The 19,620-nt window shown below is 44.9% G+C and overlaps 1 protein-coding gene across 3 annotated transcripts in view; it reads left to right on the top strand.

Moving 5' to 3' along the window:
* The window catches only part of SLC16A12 (solute carrier family 16 member 12), an 867,838-nt gene that overhangs the window by 462,520 nt on the left and 385,698 nt on the right, over positions 1–19,620 (top strand). For all 3 annotated transcript variants that reach the window (XM_069611325.1, XM_069611324.1, XM_069611326.1), the window contains one exon: positions 11,055–11,121. The gene's annotated coding sequence lies outside the window, so the exon portion shown is untranslated. The remainder of the gene's footprint in view (positions 1–11,054; positions 11,122–19,620) is intronic.

The following is a 19,620-nucleotide window of genomic DNA, read 5'->3' on the forward strand; positions in this document are numbered from 1 at the left end:
AACAATATACACAAGTGCCAAAGACAACATATGTTCATGTGTGTAGTGTTTAGGGTGAGAAGAGGACACCCAGAGCCCAGAGTCTGCGCGGACAGGGGCCGACAGGCTAGATTTAGGCACAACTTCAGCGTTCTTGTCTGCTGCGCTCCTGAAAATGCAGAGCTTTAGGTAAACACATCTTATCATAGGAGACCAATCGGAGCAACGGCTCAGTGTAAGCAGTGAGAAAAGACTCCCACTCTAGCAGGGAGCTAGAGTGCAGATGAAGCAAAGAAAATACCAACGGGCTACCCTCAGGCACAACACACCCAAGAACCCAGGTGAGGCCAGGAACTCTCCATGCTAAAAAGCATTTACAAGCAAATAAAATTTAAATAATGTACAAGATAACCACAAGTAATATTTTAAATTAAAAGCAAAGCAACAGAAATGACACATAGCATGTTTCAACCTTACTGAAAAGTACATGTCTTTTTGTCCTCCACCATACTCTCACATTAGTGGTCTAGGGGCTCTGGGATTGCTAGCTGCATTGTCTTTGACTCTCCTCTACTCCTAGTTCAGAAGAGTAAGTCTTTTACAACAGTGACATCCTGCATCTTGAGAGCTGAGAGCCGTGATGGAAGGAAGAGGAGAGTTTGGATCGAGATCAGAATTCAGCCACTCCTGGACATAGACTCCACTGACTCTGTGTTGAGGTTGGGTGGAATTCAACTCGTCACCTCTTCCCCTCTTATACTATTTGCAAATTCTTGACTATATATAAGCTCATGTACTTGTGTCTACCCACTTCCAACCACACCACCTCACTGTTTGCAGGTGAGGTTTGGCATGAGAGAGGGAACCTGTCCAGTACAAATATCGTTAGTAGGGTGCTACTCTGACAGGATACTCAATATAAAGGACAATGCAATCAGGCGGTATTCGTATAAATGCAGGAGAAAAACAAACGCATGGTAGAATTGTTCGAATTTCCGATGTACGTACATTCCGTACATCTGACAATTTTGAACAATTCTACCATTCGGAGCCATTATAGTGAAAAGGGGGAGCCAGGGTTGCGGGGATGCTGCGCGCACCCTTGTTCAATATAATAGCAGCAGGGGTTGCAGCATGCTCCCCGCTCCCTACAGCGGCGGTTCCCATGCACGTAAGTGAAGGGAGCAGCCATTGCAGGGACACAGGCAGTCGGCGGTACACAGCCAGGTGTGCCACCAACACGTAAGTAAGGGGGGGGGGGTGGGTTGCTATAAATGTCTGTGGTAGAAAAAACGAAAGTCGTTTTCATTCAAATGACTTTCAGTGTTTTCTTCTGCTGACATTCCCCATTTGACTAATTCATAGACAACCCAATCCCGCAATCCTGCCTGGGCCGGGAGGATAGCTCAGGGGTAACATGCTTGTTTTGTAAGCAAGACAAAGCAGCCCAACACAGACTCGACGGCCCCGCGCTTACAGACTGGCCTCCGATATCGAGCGTGTTATGAAAGATTAATACATTTTTAATTGCAACCCCCAATCATGCTTAAAACCAAAACATCCAGTGGAAAAACATTAAATACGCCAGATGTGCTTCTAAGATATAAGAGTATGAAGAACAAATATTTCTTGCTTCTGCTCTGATGCCAATGTAGCATCTTGCTGAACGTTTTTCCTCGGCTCATATGTATCTTGTGTCAAGTTCTGTCCCAGCGCTTTGAGGCCATGGCAATGGCAATTATGCCTTTCATAAAATGTCAGGCAACATAAAACATCGCTCCTCCTGCTGTGGGAGTTGCCTAATTCGGGGGTCTGCTTTGAAACAGATTCATTTTGTTTTTTAACAGGTTTCTGTTGTGAAGAGGCTTGTAAGGTGGAACCTGGGTGAGTGGATTGTATTCTAAGGAACTGTGTTCTATTTTCCGAGGGAAAGTCAGTTGAAGGAGTGGAGATGGAGCAGGGAGATCATGCTGGGGGTCGTTGTGCAGATACCAGTTCAGAGTCTTCTTTATAATAATGGCAACGAGCTCCGTCCCCCAGCGAAGCCGTATGTTCCAGTGAGAAGGCCCTGCTGCAGTCAAGTGTCTGGCAGCACCAGATTGGATTGGTGAGCACTCGGCTACAGAGAGCGGAAGAAAGAAGTAAAGGAAAGTGGTCTGTGGTGCGGGGCATCAAGTGAAGCATGGAAAAAGCAGTTTGCTTCAGTAATGAAGCTAACAGTGTCTAAAGGACGCTAGAGGAAAGGACCCACCACTGTGTGCAATGTGCAGCCATCTTGGAAAGGGGGTAAGTGATCTTTACTACTCGTGCCCCTCTTTCCAGTCACAATTAAAGCCTGGTGATCATCATTACTCAGCGAGCACCCACTCGCACTTAAAGCACAGCATTTAAAAGTCATAACTTATTCATTCTTATTGTTCTGGCATAGTGATGCATAATGGTGCTGCATCATATAGGATAGTGCTCCAAATAATAGAAATAGTGAAGCTAAGGTGAAGAATCAGTTAGTGTGCTCATATTCTGAGACAATGGCCATGCCTGCAGTGCCTGGGGCTTCCATATTCATGGCATCTCTTGGTCTTGTCAAAAGTAAGTTGAGCCAATGGTGGAAAGGTTGTCTACACTAAACCAAGGCGACTTTTGGGATTTATTTTTCTCCCGACAGGGAGGTGTCATTATTGATGCATTTCTTAGGATATGAGGTGCAGCGTATTTTCGAGACCCTACTTGAACTAGATGGGGTAGGTAGTGGTGATGTGACCAATGAGTTGGATGTGGCTCTCCTCAAATTGGATACCCATTTTAACCCAAAGACAAGCACTATTCTAGAACGATTCCATTTCAGCGTACGTGTGCAAGAAAATGGAGAGACTGTGAGGAATACATTTCAGCCCTAGGCCACCTAGCCTTGACTTGCAGATTCTGAAATTCTGTGGCTGAACACATTCAGGATCAATTCATGATTAATTCAGTAACAATAGGATTAGAGAGGAATTTATGTTTAAAGATTAACCTAATCTGGATGAAGTGATGGAGATTGCAAAACGTGTTGAACCTTCAATGGTGTGTGTTGCCAAGTTGGTCAAGGCAGAAAATAAGGATCATAAAACAGAAGTTTTGAAAATCTCAGATGAGAAACAAAAGAAGTAACAGAAGGAAAATGTGTTGAATAAAGGGAGTGGTGGAAACAAAGTGACACACATGAAAGTACAAAGGGGCATGGACCGACTATGCTTTCAGTGTGCCAGTGAATCACATTTTTTCTGCATCCCCTCTGCATCCTGGGGGGAAAGTGGTGTGCTCGCTCCAAGTGCAAGAAATGGGGCCACTTTGCTAACTGTTGTAAACATTTTCAATTCAACCAGAGAAAAAGACTGTCCTAGTGATGTGGTTACTGTTACTGTAAATGTTGTACAAGGAGTGGAGGAAGATGAGTGTGAAAGTCTGTATGCATTGATACATGTGAATAGGAGGGATGGGTCAATAATGTCAGATTCAGGGTAAAAAATCTCTCTCGTGCCAAAGAAAGTTTACAGATGGGACGTGGGGGTTGATGTTAGAAATGTGTTGGAGCCAGATGTAAATCCAGGTGGATATAATCTGGATACGATAGATTTGATAGGGTGTTTTGAAGCCCAATATGAATTTAAAGGAAGGAATGCCCTGGGGAAGGTGTATGTGACAAAGAAGGGAGCAACACTGTTGGGGTGGCGTGACCAAAAAAGGTTGGGGACAAGACTGATCCCAAAGCGATTGAACAAGTTTTGCATATGGGTGAAACAGTATGTGAAAAAATTGAAAAGGTTTTCAACAAAGGTGTGGGGAAAGTCAAAGGTATGAAACACCAGATTATTTTGAAACAATTGAGTGTGCCTGTGGCTGCTACCTTGTGTTCTATCCCTCTGGAATTGAGAGATGGCGTGAAAAAGGAGCTTGAAAAATTGCGCAAAATGGGAGTGATTATAAGAGCTGGTAGTGTACAATGCATTTCCCTTTGGTAGTAGTATAAAAGCCATCAGGGGAACTGCGCTTATGTGTTGATGTCGGAGAGCTAAATAAGTGTGTGGTGATAGAACGGCACTCTCTACCAAACATAAAGTAGATGCTTGCCGCGATTGGGAGTAGTAGTGGTATTTTCAAAATTGGATATGGCCTCAGCATATCATCAAATATAGCTGGAAGAGGATTGTAGGAAACATACTGCTTTTTTAACTCACAAAGGGATCTTCCAGTTTCAGAGGATGCCATTTGGTTTGGTATCAGCATCATCAGTCTTCCAAAAAGTTATGGACAAATTGTTCAAATGGATGAACGGAGTATTCTGTTTTCAGGATGATGTGTTATTATGCAGAGAATATAAAAAGGAGCATGATGTGATTCTAGAGTGAGTTTTAGAAATTTTGGAACAGAGGGGTGTGACATTGATAGAGTAGGAGTAATTGTAATTGTTTATTTATAAAGCGCTTATACACAGGTGGAGTGCTTCAAAGTGCTTCAGGGTGGGGAGGGAACCTTATTTTTAGGCCTGAAAGTTTCCGAATGATCTAACAGAAAAACTAGCATAGTGGGACTGATGGCATTTCTCCTAGTGCAAGTGCATGAAATGTTACAGTTGTGACCAAGCTAGGGAGGGGGACAAAAAAGGGGGGACAGGACAGACATACTAGCTAGTCCTAGTACATTTAGGTTATGCATGCATACAGACAGAGGTGCAAGGAAGGGGGTCGGGGAACAAACAAGTCCAACCCAGCAGGGCCCTAGGTTAAGTGCAGAGAGGTTGCCCCGCTCATGGAGCGTAAACTGAAAGTGCAGTAATGATGAACATAGTGAAGCGGGCCAGAGGCAAGTGCAAAAGGCGGGGGAACCTGGGACCTGTAAGGCTCTTGATGTGAACCAGGCAACCCGTCAGCAAAAACTGAACTGAGTTATGGAGGAGAAAGTGGGTGGAGAGAAAAAGAACAGAGGTTAGCAGGGGAAAGGGAGAGAGAAGGAGGAAGAGAAGAGGAAGGTCTTGAGGAGTTTCCGGAACTTAAGGTGCTCAGGCTCAAGATAGAGAGAGGCATGGAGGCAGTTCCAGAGGGAGGCACCTGCAGAGGATAAAGATCTTTCCCCATATCTCTGTTTGTGAAAGCGGCTCACCTGCAGAGAGTTGGAGGAGGACGAGCGGAGGACTCTAGAGGGAGGATATTTAGGAAGAGAGCGTTGTAGATAGTGCGTGCCCTGGCCCCAGAAAGCCTTGCGGATTATGCAGAGGGTCTTGAACTCGATCCTTGCAGCCACAGGGAGCCAGTGGAGGGATTCCAGCGCCTGAGAGATGCAGTCCCTGGGCTTGAGGCCAAGGATAAGTCTTGTGGTTCTGTTCTGGGTCAGTTGTAGAGGACGAGCGTAGAAGTAGGAAGATTGGGAAAGAAGCTGTGCAATAGTTCAGCCTAGAGAGAACCAGGGCTCTCAAGGTGGTGAGCCTCTGGAGGAAAGTGAAAAAAGAGAATACCTCTGAGGAGGTTCAGTTGGAAGTGGGACTTTTTGGAGAGGTCTGAGATGTGAGAAGAGAAGTAGAGAGTAGAGTCGAAGATGTACCCTAGATTTCTTGCTTCATTGGTAGGTGAGGGCACAGGGCCAAGGGACGCCAGCCAGCGTGAAAGTGGGAAAGCAGGAACAGGGTTCCAGATGAGTATGATCTCATTCTTACTGGCATTCAGACAGAGATCGTTAGCAGCACACCAAGACTGAATTGCAAATATGTGGTCCGGGATGAGCGAGGAGGAGGCATAGGGTAGCCTGAAAGAGAGATACGAGTCATCTGCATAACACTGAAAGTTATATCCCTGGGAAAACTACAAGTAGAGAGAGTGATAGAGGAGAGAAAGGACACAAGTTCACCTAGGAGGGCCGGTCAGAGAGAAAGGAGGTCATCAACACCAGGGCCTGTTCTGTGATGCTCAGGGTATCACAGAGATGGGTGACCAGGATGTTGTGGTTTACTGTATTGAAAGCAGAAGAGAGGTCGAGAAGAATGAGGACAGAGGGAGAGTTAGAGTCAAGATTTCAGAGCAGGTCTTCATGGATGTCCAGAAGAGCAGTTTCCGTGCCTCTGGATGCTCTAAATCCAGACTGATGGTCATGGAGACGACCAACAGATTCATTGTGGAGGGTAAGTTGATTGATAGCCAGCTTCTCCAGGAGTTTTCCCAGGAAAGGGGTGATCAGGATCAGAAGATAGTTTGCCAGAAAAGACGGGTCGGCAGAAGGTTTTTTGAGCTGAGGGTGCACAAGAGAGTGCTTGAGAAGAGAAGGGAACACTCCATTGGTGAAATAGAGGTTGTAGAGGTCAGCCAAGTCTGAAGCGAGAATGTCAATATTGTACTTGATGGTTTTGGAGGGGCAGGGGTCCACCTGTTTGGAAGAGGCTTTCATAGACCGGATTTGTCTGGAGACCTCATCAGATGTGAGAGGGGAGAGGGAGGATAGAAGAGGGGGAGTGGTGGGGGCGGCTGAGTGGGGCCCAAGAGATGTTGGTGTAGGAGGGGGAGCAGAAGAGAGAGTGGACAGGATGTCCTGTGTTTTGGTGGTGAAATGTAGGGTCCGGGGGGTTCAGTAAAGTATGCAGCTGCAGTAGGGTTGGCCAGTTCCTTGTAGACTTTGAAAAGTTTGGCCGTGTTCTTAAATGCCACTGAGATGCAGGCTTAAATGTAGACTCTTTTCTTGGAGTGGATGCAGGGTCTATATTGCCTTTGAAGAAGGCGGCAGGTCAGTTTGTCAGAGGGTGCACCTGAAGATCACCATTTCAGTTCTGCTGCTCTGCACTTGCGTTTAAAGCCAACCAGATCGGAGTCGTACCAAGAGTTGCACTTTTTAGGAGGCTTCAGTCGGACCCTCATGACAGGGGCAAGAATGTCAAGAGTGTTGGACATGGAACAGTGAAAGTTAGAGAGGGCTGTATCAGGGTGGGAGTCAGCCGCAGTAGAAGGAGGAAAGTAGGTTGAGGGAAAGGTAGCCACTGACGCTCTTTTCATGGGTCGGATGATCTTAAAGGCAGGAGGTGGTGTAGAGTGTGTCATTGCTAAAGGAGAAGAGAGCTTAATGTGAGAAGAGAGAAGAGAATGATTAGTCCATGAGCGTGAGGTAGTGAGAGGAATAGAGAGTGGAATATCTGTGGAGATGAGAGCATTCAAGGTGTGGTCAGCAGTATGCATTGGACCAGAGGGTAGAAAGGAAAGATAAAGAGAGTCACACAGGTTGCAGAAAGATCCTAAATAGTCAGGAGAGTCAAGATGGATGTTAAGATCCCCCAGCTGGAGGAGTTGGGAAGAGGGGGAGGGGAGAGAAGAGGCCAGGTCAGCCCATTTCATAGTGTGTGTTCTGGAAAGAAAAGGTGGAGTATCTGGCACATGAGTTATCATGATTTTGAGTGAGGCCAAAAAGCAAAATGGTGGATACGATAAAAAGGATAAAAGTACCAAAGTCCAAAGGTGAGCTGCAATCTTTTTTGGGATGATCACATTTACCAGAATTAATTCAGATCTTTGCTAATTGGTGACAGAGTTGAGAAAATTGCTTAAAAGAGGAGAGGAGTTTATGTGGAATGATTTGTGTGAAAGGGAGTTTTGCAGAATAAAGTCCGAGATTGGCTTCTTAGCAAAAGCTTAGAAAAAATTTGACAAATGGAGAAGGAGTGTGATCACTGTGAATGCAAGTGATTGTGGTATAGCAATGGCTTTATCCCAGTCAAATGGGGATGGCAGTGAATACATTGTAGCACATGCTCCTAAGGTGTTGAGAGGTCAGAAATACATTATTCTATACTGGAGAAAGAGGCCCAAACATATAATTGGGCTGTGCGGAAAGTCTGCAGTTTTGTATGGGTGTGCAATGTGTTACACGGACAGACCACTAACCCCTAAAAAGAATTTTTTTTATTAAAAGGTTTGAGCAAGGCATCAATAATTTTTGCTAGCTGTGTTTCCAGAATGTAAAGTGACAAGTTTATCATGGAAGTTATTTCTGGGTTAGCTGACCATTTGTCAAGGTTAGGTGGTCAGGGAGAGGAAGAAAGTGTTGTAGAGCTCTCTGAAAGGGTCTTTATAAACCATGATGGTATTTTGGAGAAGGAGGAGTGGTTGAAAGCTGTGAACAGTGTTGATGTATTAGTGCGTGTATGTAATGGGCTTTGTGAATTCAGAGTGACCTGTTAAGTGGAGACTAACACAGGATAAACAGTCTTTCTGGGAGGTACATGAATTGAATTCAGTGGCAGGACCATTGCATCTTTGGGAACGTATTGTTGTTCCTCTATCTGTCCGGAACAATAAATGTTGATATTGCACACGAGGGAAATTTTGGAGAGGTGAGAACTAAGGCAGTTATAAGGAGTGACTGTTGGTGGGCAGGACTTGATCGATATTTTGAGAGAAGGGTGGCTGAAAGTGTGGAGTGTGGAAGAGTAGGGAAATGTGAGTTAGCGTGTGCACAACCCATGTTAAAGATCTATGTACACCAGAGAAGGTATGGGATGGATTGTCTATGGATGTTCTAGGTCCTGTGGACATGGAAAGTTGGCGAGGAAAATTAATTATGGTACTTGTGGATTTATTGTCCAGGTCGACTGAGTATAAAGTTGCGAGAGTGGAGAAACTGTGGTGGACATTTTCCAGGGGATTTTTGCGAGGGAAGGAGTGCCGGGTAGTGTTCTGATGCATAAAGGGACACAATTCACTGGTGGTTATTTCCAGGAATTTTTGAAGAGGTGTTTTATAAAGCACAAGAGGACAGCATTATGCCACCTGGAGAGTAATGTTATAGTATAAAGGACAAATAGGTGTATCATGGAAGCCATCCGAATGGCCGAAGTGTGTGGACGGGAGTTAGTCTTTTCGTATTGATGTGCGGGCTGGAATGCTAATACCAAAGTGGTGCCTCCCTGGTTGGGCAGGATAAGAGACTCAGATTGCGTGGTGGAGGACTTACAAAATGAATAGAGCAAGAAAAAGGAGAGGTGTATGTGATGCTGCTGAAATCACCATTTCTCATGCTGTTGGAAAAGTTCCAAGTCTGGGAGTCCACGGCGAGTAAATGCATGTGTGCGTTAATGCAAACCCATCTGTATATTTACATCATTTGGGTGAGATTATCAAGTGCGTCTTCTGCCTGAATCACATGTGTCTATTTGCTGGTAAAGGTGCCATGACCGTGAGCCTGTTTTGGAGCAAACGCATTTGCGCTTCGATCAATTTTTATTACACTTTGGGCGGAATGACTGACCTGCTCCTCTCTCATTTGCTCAATAATTGGAAATCCAACCACACAGACCATTATCTCCCCAGTGATTCAGTACACTATAGAGGACCACTCTCACAGAAAAGTCTATTTTCCGGCCGTCAAGTAGGTTGGCATGCATTTGTTGGGCCTCTCTTGTATTCTTCATTCACTCTTGCTCTCTAACCCCCCGCCCCCACCCTATACATGCCTTTATACTATATCACCTCTTAACACTAGCCTTTCTCAATGCCTAACACTCAACATCCTCCTGGATTTACCCATTGGGGTTCCTTCCCCTGGTGCTAACCACTCTCACTCCCTTCCTTGCTACTCTCCCCCTTCCCTTCTTCCGTCCATCTCTCTCTCTCTCCCTGGTCCTCTCTCTAGCTCTCCCTCCCATGGCCTCTTTCTCTCCTTCCTTCCTACTACTCTCTCCTTCTACACATGGGTATTCTCCACTCTCAGACCCCTTACTACTCCTCACAGCAGTGCTACTACCTCATCCACCTCACTTCTACCTCCTCCTTTACACTACTCCACCTCCCCACTACTACTCCTCCCCACCTTCATCTCAGTCACCCTCCCTTCACTGCCTCAGTTACCCTTTCACTCCCTCCCTACTCTCCTACTCCCAATCACACCCACACACCTACCATGCATACTCAGACCGCAGTACCACTTTCTCTCGTCAGCTAGTCGCTCGCCTTTTCTACAAACTACATACCCGTTCTTCCGCACTGTTCTGCCTGCATCTGGTCTCTTTGTTCAACTCACCCTCCTCTGACCTGACCCTGTTGATCTGTCGTGTACCACGGCTGGACAAAGAATTTAGACAACAGGTGTTAATGAGTGAGAAGGCTTAGCCAAAGCCATTTCGTGGCTCATGCGCCAACCCCCTTATTTCCTAGTGCCGGTGCCATGCATGGTGGTTGAAACAAATTCCTAGTAAATACATTTCAATATCCTTTGAAAGTATCATCAGAAACACACCTTTAGTAAACATATCCTGAACAATACATTGAACAACGCCAATATCCCATGACCCAATCATGCTACATTTAAATTTTGGGAAAAACCACCATCCGACATCTGTCCCACACCTACCCACTCGTATGCTGGGATGAGAGTCAGAATAATACATTATCCCTGTCTTGAATGTGCTGGATGTGCTTTTTCTCTGCCATTAACATGTTGTGGTAGCATTGCCATGCCGATAATAATGATTAAGGCATTCTTGATGGCAATGCTTTTGTAGGGGATATTTTCACATAGAATCCCCCTTTCACTTTCTCCAATTGTGTGTTAAACGTCATATAACATGCAGAAATGTAGTTAGGGAAAATTTCGACAGTGAACCAGAGATTGCTTGGCATGGTGTACTTTGGGAAAAACCTACGGGATTCTGCCCTTTCCTGTTTTGAAATAAGCAGTTCTCCATTTCACCACTCCCCAACATATTTCCTTCAACTTAAATGCAAGCCCTACCCTTATATGCATTTGGAAGAATATGTACTTCTAAATATCAGTTTACAAAGTTGTTCATCACACAACTGCCATGCATTGAAGATTCAGGATGTCTTCTTCTTCCTTTGAATATATTGTCTGGCATTTCAATTGTTTCAAGTTTTCATACTACTTGACAACATACTCTAAACACTTCTGTGTAAATCATAAAAAATGTCTAGGTATTGACAGATTAATTATTCCCTATAAAGGTAAGCATGAAAATGCAGTTTTGAATATATCATTCCGCTGCGCTCTTCTGGATTTCTTCTAATTGATATACTATAACGTCTTGATGTGTTTTTTTTTCTTTTTAGCTGTCAGTTTAAAAAAACTCAATGAAACCCCATGGGGGGGGCTGATCTAGCTTCAAAACTGAAAATGGTGAGTAACCCATAATCACTTTCATAATGCAACATACTGACAACAATACATAATAATGTCATTTTTATTTTCTGCTGAAAGTTGCCAAGGAGAACTTTGCTAAACTGTGTATATGGGATTTCAATTCGGTGTAAGGATATATTCTAAAACCCTCTATTTTTACACTCCAATTGAGCATTCATTCAAGCTTGGTGTATGCATCCTATTTTGCCGTTTTTGTTTTTCACATATATGATGACACTTTAGCACCATCTGGTGCACAATACAATGCTACAGATAAGAGGGAGAAGAAAGGGTGTTGAGAAGCAGAATATTTGGTTGGCTGGGCAACTGGCAATGTATTGTTTGCAATAGAAATTGTTATCCTTCTGTCCTTCTGCTTATCATTTTTCTTCTAGACCTTATTCATAATCCTCCTACACTTTCATAGTCTTTCTCCTTCTCATATGTCTGTCTTCCTGTCCTGGTCTTCCTTCTTGTCCATTGTCAATGTCCTTCTTCTTTGACCTAGTCGTTGGTCCTAGTTTTTCTCCTGCATCCTAGTCCTTCCCCTTCGTCATAGTCCTTTATCACAGTCCTACTCCATCATAGTCCCTTTCTTTGTTCTTAGTTCTTTGTGGATCCCCTTGTGCACAAGTTTTGACAACACCAGTTCCTACTTTGCAAATAATTCATAACATACAAGTAATGTGAATTAAGTGCTTGCCTAAGACATCTTTGGGCAATCTGCATTCACAGGTTTGAAACACTTAGGAGTGACTCAGTCATTCATCCTTCCCAGATTAGGCTCACTTGAAGACCTATATAAAAGGAGAGTCGTATTGTTAATATTACTTTGCCCAACATAATGTATTATACATTATCCGGGATGAGGACTTGTAGTACTGAGCATGCTTTTTAAAGCCATGTTCCTAGGCTAAAACTCTAAGGAAATACCTAGCCATGTGAGAATTGACCTGTAATAAGGACATGATCACAGTACGTGACCTCGTTGACAGGAAAGAAACGTAGGATTTGGTGCAGGACCACCCTGGTTGTTTTAGAAAGGATGTTATTTATCTTTGAGTGAGCGGCAGATTGGGTATTGAGTATGAATTATTAAACAGGTTTTCATGGTTTGTTCATCAAGCATTTCCTCTGAAGATGCAAATGGATGTTCATTATATTTCTGCACGGAGGAATAACTCGTCACCTCTGAAAACAAAATGAAATATAAAATGCAAGTACCGTCTGCAGCCTTAGAAGACTCCTGAGCGTTACTTTTGAAGTGATGCATTCTAACGGTGCTCTGCAATGCATTAAAGTAGGGCGGTTTGCACTAGGCATTATGGTGAAGGCAATGGCGGAGGAGGTGTGGCCCACTATCAAAATGCTACTAAGGTCTATTTTCAATGGTGTTACAGTGATGAGGGCAACAAACCCAGCTTCCAATATTGTGTAAAAAACAATGTGCGATGACTCTCCGGGTGTTGTTACTTCTGTATTTTGAGGTCTGAATTTGTCTTAAATTTCCATTAAAATAGTTGGTCTTCACCTAGCAAGTACCTGAACATGTCTGTCATAGATGGCCTCATGAACACACCAACTTTCAAAGAAGGTTCAAGCTTTATAATTGAGAGCTCGAATCAGGAACAACTAAGGGCCACCCCTCTCTCTCAATTTCCTAGGGTCTTCATCCATTGTTGCACAGTCTTCCTTAAATCCCAAGATGGACACTAGAGATCGGTAACACCTACCAGTTACAATCTGGTTGCCTGATGGTGAGGGCCTAAAGGCAATGCCTTATCTGTCTTAATCCCTCTGGGGCTTTCTGGGTGAATCCAAACTCAGGGTCCCACAAGAAGAAGAATATCAGGAAGTGGTGCCTTCCACTCGCCCATGCTTCACTCTAATGTTTACTCCTCAACCTGATGTTCTAGACTTTCCTCTTGTGCTTTGAAACATAAATGAGTGCTTTACAAATAAACGATTACAATGTACAATTACAATTCTCTTCCTGCTGTCTCCTCTCCTTGATTCTCTTCCTCCTGTTCTCTTCCTTCTCTCTATTTCTTTCTCTTTCTATCCCTTTGATGTCCAAACTACCCCATCTCTCCCTCTTCACTACTCTTCACTCCCACTACTCTCTACACTCCACTGCTACTACTCTCCACTGCTCTCTTCTGGCTACTCTACACTCTCACTACTCTTCACTACTTTCTCCTTCCACTAATTTCAAGGAGTCCCATCTCCTCCTACTATTCTCCACTACTCTCTCCACATCCTATTGTCCACTACTCTCCTCTACTCTCTCCACCACTACTCTCTACTCACACTAACATCTACTCTCAACTCCCCATTACTCTCGACTCTCCACTAAACCCCACCCGTCCTTCTGCCACAGCCACCTTCTTTTCACTCTCTCAATCAACTGTCTCACTCAGACTCTAAATATCCACCTACTCTCTCAGTCTCACTCACTCTCTCAATCACTCACTCACTCACTCACTCACTCACTCACTCACTCACTCACTCACTCACTCACTCACTCACTCACTCACTCACTCACTCACTCACTCACTCACTCACTCACTCACTCACTCACTCACTCACCCTACTCACCTTACAAACTCTATCACATCCAAGTACAACTTTCTCTCACCAACCAATACCTCACCTTGTACATACTCAATGTAATTCTCTTCTGCAGTCCTTCTTCTGCCTGGTCTCTCGGTACACATTTCTCTCCCTTGACCTCACACGAACAACCCACATTGCCTTTGTCTTTCCATGTCCCTTTATCTTCATCTTCTCACTTTCATTGGCCCTCACCCTAAGCTGGTTCTGATGGCCAATCGCTGCCCTGCTCTTCCCCATGTTCCAGTATACAGAGATCAGAAAACATAACACCTCCTTTAAGCCCTGTCTCCGTCATAAACATTGGTCCATCAGTGTGTCACAATGGCAGCTGGCTATAAGAAAAGGCATATTTCAAGTAATCTTTTAGTGCATGATGGGTGTTTTGACTGCAGCTCCTCTGTGAGCAACGTTCTGCTTGCTGTATGTTCACTGCTGCTTCTCTCAGTGGTGGGTTGTCTGCGCCTCTCTCCACCACAAAGTTTTCACAATGCAGATGTCCTGCAAAGAAAGAGAGAAAACACTGGCCAGCAAGTGAGGAGTTAGGTATGGGGTGAATGCAAGTGACATTTGTCATTTGTAACGAGACACATATGGAGCGGACAGAGACTGGGGCCCTCCCGACTCCCTCGTCCCACCTCTGGGGCAGGACTGGCTCTGGCAAACACCCTGGTAGGCCTCCTGCCCTATGTTGAGAAGGGGCCCCATCTCCCCTTGACAGGATCAGGTCTCTGACCCTCATCACATGTTAGAATGCTTTCAATCAGAGTTTTGGTGGTAGCGAGTTGGCTTCCAACGAGTCGGTAGCACAGGGGTATGGACGTGGAAACAAAGCTGCACATGTATTGAAGTCATGTGTGGTCACCAACATCATGTGATGCGCAAGACCGGAACAACTGAACAATATGGTGTGTCCCAGTAGGCATCACTGTGGCAGTGAAAATCGCAGAGAGTTTGGGGACCGTGTGCTACTGCAAATGTGGTGAGTTTACGGCCCTTTAGGAACGTGCATGTAATGGATGGGATCACACAGAATAACTCTGAGTCCAAATAACCAAACCAACTCAGGAAGATGGCAAAGTACTGTTTTATTAATTATTTAAAACAGGGAGTTTATAAGGAACAAGAACGGACGTATGCTCGGTTCTCTCAGCGATCTTCACACAAATCATATCTTTTTTGTCACAAAATATGTCAGAGGTGACATCATACTACGTGGCAAATAGTGAAAAACCTACTAGGCGTCGGGATTGGCTTAAGGGGAACATCTAAGTATATCTTCTATAGGAACTAGGATCGTGATTGTCTGCCCACTGTATGCCTATCTCGTCATCTTGAGAAACATTAGATACACGGTTTCTCATTGGTTTTTAAACTATAAGTTCCTTCGTTATATGGACCACTACAATAGGTTGGCATGCTTGTGCCATGTCTGGAACATTCAGTTCACTTAGCAGCACATAAACCCAGAACAATTAGCCCAGCATCTCTCATCGCCCATGCCTTATGCCTTCTGACATGAAGATTTTCTTTGAACTTGGCATTGACAAAGTATCATTGTCTTTAGACTATATGGGAGTGAGAGCTCTCACTATCGTGTCCTGGGACTCCAAGTCCGAACTCTATTTTCATCCTTGGCTCACATGACAAGAGACCACGATTTGGTCCATTTTGCAGGTTTTAAATGCTTAAAACTTGGCACTCTTGTTCTTTCTTTGCACCTTAACAAGGGATGATTCATCCTTTGCAAGTTTGCTCCTTTCCAGAATATATAGCTGACCTTGGCTGCTTCAGTCTTGACTCCAGGCCAGACAACCTCGTCATGCAGCGACACGATTCAGCTTATTCTTCCTGCGACACAGTTTTCCCTTCCCTCTTCATGGGTCCTGGCTTGCTAAATTCATGATACCAATGACCAGCTTCTATATAATGGCGGCTTTGCCTGCATTCTATTCACTACGTATATCCAGCTTCTATGATGACTTAGTGTACTTGCGTTTCAGCATCTGTACAATTATTGAATGGTTGATTTTCTGCAGCACTTCGTGCACGTGTAATCTTCTTTTTCGTATTTAAAAGTTCACTTGATTCTTTACTTCGGCATCAGACTCTGTAGGATCCATACATCTTCTTCAGGCAGTATCTCGGCATGTCGTATATGTCTCTTGTGACATCACTAGCTTCTTTCTTTGCTCTTTTTCATATTGCTTCAGGGAGTTTCTCCCTTAGGTTGTCATTGCTTCGGGAATACATTTGGTACGGTTGTCTCAATGGGTATCTTCTCTCAAACACACGCCGCTGTGGTATTGGCACAACTGTTGGTGTCACACATGGCACGATCTCAGGTCTCCAACATATGAGAGGTAGGGGGGAAGGGCTTCCTGCACAGGCATGCAGCTGCTCCTCTGCAGTAGTTTCCCAGTGGCATGAGGCCTCAACAAAGTGCAAGGTGACATTTTCACAGGATGTTCTCAATATTTTGCTGGAGCAATAGAATCCACAGTTCAATATGACATATTGTTTGTGACAAAATAGTGCTGCAGATCGGCAAAGTATCAAGCTTTTAGACGCACCACTCTCAACGCAAAGAAATGCTGGAATGACCTGCACAGGAATGTGCATAAAAAGTACCTCTATGCGAAGTAGTAAACAAAGAAGACCAGTTGAGGCCCTCCCTGCTAGTTGGACCTGACACCCACAGAGATGAAAGTGCTCAAGACTATAGATTCTGGCAGTTTGGATGCCTTTGATAATGTGATTATTGAGAATCTTGGATGCAACAGTGAAGAATCAGTGGAGGCAAGTGGGAGTGTGTGCAGTGCATTGTGCACATGCCTCAAAGTAAAGGTCTGTTCGTGCTGGTGTCTTCAAGACAGGAGAGCATATAACTGCTGTATAGATGGAAGCAGGAGTGATGCCACAGTTCTGTGTGGAGACCACAATGTAATCCAAGTCAGGTCTAAGGCATGTGCAGGTTGTAGGAGCTTGGTGGGGTTATGTGGTTCTATGTGACCATTGCTTGGTAGTAAGTTAGCAATGCCTTGCCCTTGTTTGCATGCAGATTTCAGTGACACAGTTCACGAGTCATCCAGAACATGGTTGATGATGTTCATGCAGCTTTGAGCAAAGTCATAGCCACGGAGTCAGCCATGAGGCCCAATGTGAGGTGTAGGTGGAAAACAACAAGGCAGTTGTGGTAAATGCAAATGATGAAATAGACTTACTAATGATCAAAATGATTAAACACCTACTCATAGTGTCAATGTGATGCCAGCCACACAGTGGGAAGATGCAAGCCAGTATTCAAAATACTATTAATGGTGCAGGGGCAATTACAACAGTCCTCCACCAACCATTGTGACCTTAAGTAACAGCTGCATTCTCTGGTGGAACGCTACACTGTGGCTTAATAAATACCATATCTTTGCATGTTGCTAACCTTTCATGTATGTATGAGAAAATGCAGCTGGTGGACCGGCTGACAACAGCTGTCAGCAAGGACATAGAGGGTACGTGTCCCCTGCAGATTGAGATGATGAACTGTGCCACTGCCCTGCGCAAATCCATGAATAATATTTCAGAGTGCAGCCATACCTTACTGCTCATAATCCACAAGCATGCACATGGCTCAGTTGTTACTAAAGAGATCGCACTGGACTCGGAAACCACCACAGCTGTGGATGAAAGCTCATCCTCAGTCCAATGATGAAATTGCAGGTTGCAGAGGAAGACACTCCTTCCAATGGACCACAATCTGTAATTCATAGAGGTTAAGGCATGCATAGCTTCCCCCCAGAAAGGGACTTCCAAATTACTTGCTCAGCTTTCTGCTTTGTGTTGACATATGTTTGCGTTTTTATCCAAGTACTCAACCGTTATGCCTTTTCGTGTGTGTTCTGTTTTGATGTAGCTGCTGACTCACTTAAATCCTAGGTTGGAAACACAATTAGACACTAAAAGTAATTTTATGTGAAAGGGCAAGATGTGCCTGTTCAGCCTGCATAAGGTCCATGCGGTGACAATGGGCCTCATTACGACTTTGGAGGCAGCCATGCCCTTAAAAAGGGCATGGCTGCCTCCAAAACCGTGTCCAGGTACGAGTTCCCTGAATGGGGAATTACTGAGCCATTGCGAGTTTGGAGGGCCCGGTAATTCTTCCAGCAGGGAACCCGGGCCCGGACCTTCCCCATTCCCATTTTTGCCCCCATAGGGCTCAATGGGTGTGGAGCTAACAACGGGCCGATTACGACCGGCCCGTTGTTAGCTCCCTGGTCCCCTCGCGGGACCCGCTATGGACGTCTGGTGAAACCAGACATCCAGATCGGGTCCCGCGAGGGGGACTCGTAATATTGCGGAATGGGTTTAACGGCACCGCCCGTTAACTCATTCCGGAATAGTTATAGTGAGGCCCAATGGCTTTCTGGCATTTTTTAATTCAAAAGTTACCCATCACGAATGTATGGTGCACTTCAATATTTGCTTTGTGAAAATGTCCATTTGCTTACATATGGTTACATTTTCTGGCATGGCATGTTTTACTTGGTATGATATAATGTTAGCATAAAGTAAGCAGCATTCACTGTGCTGGTGAGCTGGCCTTTGATTTGTGGATGCAGGGGCTAGGGGTAAATGTTTCATACACCCATACATACACATCATCCTTGAATCCACACAAGCACCCACACAACATACACTCTTTAATTTACGCACTCAAGCACACATTTTGTTTCTTACCTGCTGCCTTGGTCCAGAATCCACTCTGCCATGTCCTGCAAAGCTCTACTGTTCTCGCGCAACATGAACAGGAACCAAGAAGCATTGACCGCTTCCTAGTTCCTGCACATGCACACACGAGCTGTAGCATCCCATGGTGGAGGCCCAACATCTCTGAAGCAGCTCTGCAGGACCGCCCCCTCACACATTCAGAGCTGTAGTCCCCCTGCTTGCATCCCCAATGGGCCATTCAATGCTGGGGGTGTGTAATGGCCTCTTTCATTGTTAATGTTGGGAAGGGCAAGCCCTGTCCCCTTTCTTTTACTGTTTTGTGGGTTGTAACCCACATGTTTTTGTAAGCAGAGAGCCCGCCTGTGCGCCAGTTCCCACCTAATCATTAAAGAGAATACAGCTATTATCCAAGCCTCTGCGTTTCATTTAATACATATGGTTGCTCTTTGCTACATTCAACCGCATATAACAGGGTGCAATGCCCCTGGCCTTGCAGGACCCATTGAGCATTTCAACATGTGCACGGGGGTCCAAACTGCCAAAGGGAAACCGCGTTTCCCTTTCAAAGTTCAGGGCAGCCTATGAAGCACTCCCTCAGTTGCATCAAGCAGCTTAGTGGTGGCTCGTCCAAAATGGGTGGGTTGACGCCATACCCGCCTAGTCTCTGAGTTACTCAGGGTTTTTACACTCTTCTCCGGGTCTCCGTGGAAGAGCATGGAGTCTCTGGGTTTTCTGACATTTGCTTGCAAGATGTTTCTATCCTGAGGCTGGGATGCTCCCAGCGCGCACCCGTTCGGGTGTGTTGTATCTGGGAAACACGTTGTTGTCACTGTGGCCTGCGGTTTGTGTGCCGGGTCCATTGTCCCACTGCCTATTGAATAATCTCAGGTCCATGCGGCCGTTTTCCTGACACAGCTGTCCGCCTGCAGTGGCAGGTGTTGAACATGCCACCTCATGGAGTTTTGCGAGCAACTGCGCCATTTTATCTTTTTATATTGTGTTAGCAGAAGAAGTCTTGCCTCTGGCCGAAAATTTGCAAATTCCCATTTCAACATGATATGAATCGGGTTTAGGGGGTTTTTTTGTGTCAAAAAATGCGGAGGGAGTCTTGCCGAATAGGAGGCTGTGCGTCGGTGACGTCATTCCCGAGGTTTCTAG

This window comes from Ambystoma mexicanum, chromosome 8 (assembly GCF_040938575.1).
Source record: "Ambystoma mexicanum isolate Mex_15411 chromosome 8, UKY_AmexF1_1, whole genome shotgun sequence".
NCBI classification, from domain to species: Eukaryota; Metazoa; Chordata; class Amphibia; order Caudata; family Ambystomatidae; genus Ambystoma; species Ambystoma mexicanum.